Below are 2,860 nucleotides of genomic sequence, written 5' to 3' on the forward strand. Positions count from 1 at the left end.
CCCGAGGAAGGGAAAAAAACCCCAAGAGGTGATGCAACCACTCACCGCCCGCCGACCGATGCCCAGTCAGTCCCTGAGCAGTGACCACTGCCCCCTGGCCAACTCCCCCCAGTTTATGTACTGAGCATGACGTCATATGGTATGGAATGTCCCTGTGGCCAGTTGGGGTCAGCTGTCCTGGCTGTGCCTCCTCCCAGCTTCTTGTGCACCTCCTCGCTGGCAGAGTATGGGAAACTGAAAAGTCCTTGACTTAGTGTAAGCACTGCTTAGCAACAACTAAAACATCCGTGTGTTATCACATTATTCTCATGCTAAATGCAAAAACACAGCACATACCAGCTGCTAGGAAGAAAATTAACTCTATCCCAGCCAAAACCAGGACAATGTTTAATGCTTTGTTGAGGTCTACAGACTCTATTCTCACCATCACACATATTGATCATGAAATTAAAGGTAAAATGTATGCCTTGATCCATTGTCATACATTAGGGCCTGATTATTTGAGCTCCAATGGTCAAAAAAAAACCCCAGTGGCTCAAGGGGCTGTTACTGATATCTTCCAGAACTTTGTTTTTGCAGACCCTTTGTGCTAATCTCTGTCTTCTCAAGGGACAGCTGTGACGAAAGAAGGACCTTTAGGATAAGGTATACGGACCTGGCAGTCACTAGCTATTTGTCTAGACAACATATCCTAGACATTTAGATCTCCTAAAACAACAGATAAAGACTATTTTTCCTTTCCAGATACACTGATTTATTTTGTGTAGTAGCTTTAACAGCTCTGCCTGGAACACGTAGGGCATAAAAGTGTGAATAGTGTATTTCCTCTGTGTTTGCCTTAACTCCTTGATGAAGGAAACCTGAATATAATGGATGAGATATGCTGAGAAGAGCCTGGCTTTTAAACTGGGCCTGGGAACAGGGCCTGTTCTCCTGAAATGAATGAATGCCAGATGGTAATGATGAAGAGCGGGGTTCTCCCAGCCTCTTCACAGCCCTCTGCTCAGGCCAGACTCATGGCTTTTATGTGTTAAACATGCCCATGTCTCCCATCCCTACCACAAGTGTGAGCATCTTGGAAGCACAGCAGGGAGCTGCCTAAAGGTTTTATCATTTTTAGTTTGCTTTGACCTTCTCTGTCAGTGATCAGAGTCCTCCACGAGAGGGATAGGAGAGGGGAGGAGAGACAGTGTGGTGGGTTGACCTTGGCTGCCACTAGATGCCTACCAAGCCACTCTATCACTCCCACTCCTCAGCAGGACAAGGGGGAGAAAATAAGACAAAAACCTCATGGGTCGAGATAAAGGCAGTTTAATGAAAAAAAGCAAAGGCCACGCGCAGAAGCAAAGCAAGAAAAAATATTTATTCTGTACTTCCCACCAGCAGGCAATGCCCAGCCGCTGCCTGGGAAGCAGGGCCTCAGTACGCATAGTGGTTAGTTCAGAAGACAAACACCTTAATAATGAATGCCCCCCTCCCTCCCCTTAGCCGTTATTTTTGAGCACATCGTCATATGGTCTGGACTATCCCTTTGGTTGGTTTGGGTCAGCTGTCCTGGCTGTGTCCCCTCCCAGCATCTTGCCCACCCTCAGCCTACTGGCCTTCAGGGGAGAGGGGTTGGAGAGGCAGCCTTGATGCTGTGCAAGCACCGCTCAGAAGTAGCTAAAACACTGGTGTGTTATCAACACCGCTCTAGCTACAAATACAAAGCACAGCACTGTAGGGGCTGCTGTGGGGAAAGCTAACTCCATCCCAGCCAGAACCAGTACAGGCGGCACAGCAGCAAGCTTACCTCTCTCTGTCCACCAGTCATGGACAGGGCGGCTCAGTTAAACCCCAAGTCCCCACCAGCTGCCCCTGCCTGCCCACCATAGCAGAGATGCCTAGGAGCCAGCTTCACCCAGGGGGTCTCCAAATTCATGGGATTCAGACCTTTTGAGCTGGTGGGCTCAAAAGTGTTCAGGGTGCCCCACACTGCTTTGTGCCCTGTCCTCCAGAAGGGAAGTGGGGCTCTGGTTTCTGAAGCCATCCCTAATACCTGGCATGAGGCTGGATGCTCCCAGACTTGCCCTTGCTGCTGAGGTTGGTGCCCATGGTGCCACATGGCAGGAGAGTGAGCAAGAAATGCAAATAGCAGAAATGTCCCCTTATACTCTCCTGTTTTGCAGGCACCACACCAAATCTGTCTTCCATTTAGCAAATACCCCTCCTGAGCTTTGAAATGAAGCCAGTCAAGCCTTGATTGTCTGAAACTACTGAATTTCTTTTGCAAGTCATTCCCTTCTAGTCATCATAGAAAGATTACTTTAAATGGTAGTTTCCACAAATTTGAATATATATTTTTAAAAGACACAAGAAAGAACTCTATTACAGTTCCCAGACTGCATCATGATTTCACTTTATTGCTATTTAACTTTCAAATAAGTCTTCCTGGAAGAAAGAATAGTCTTGGTGTTGCAGAAACAGATCACGGCTGAATGCATCATAATCACAAATGCTTTTTCATGTAATCAGAATATGTATCATCTCAATGGATCTCCAGTTTCAACTTGGAAAGAAAAATAGTTGTCGTGGTTTAACCCCAGTTGGCAACTAAGTGCCACACAGCCGCTCACTCACCCTTCCCCCACCACCCCCCGGTGGGATGGCGGAGAGAATCAGAAAAAAAAAGTAAAATTTGTGGGTTGATATACAGACAGTTTAATAGGATGGAAAAGGGAGGGCAAGTCCTGCCTGACTAACCTAGTGGCCTTCTATGATGGAGTGACTACATCAGTGGACATGGGAAGGGCTACAGATGTCACCTATCTGGACCCCTGTAAGGCCTTTGACATGGTCCCCCACAACATCCTTCTCTCTA

This window comes from Aptenodytes forsteri, unplaced genomic scaffold (assembly GCF_000699145.1).
Source record: "Aptenodytes forsteri isolate BGI_AS27 unplaced genomic scaffold, ASM69914v1 Scaffold273, whole genome shotgun sequence".
NCBI lineage: Eukaryota > Metazoa > Chordata > Aves > Sphenisciformes > Spheniscidae > Aptenodytes > Aptenodytes forsteri.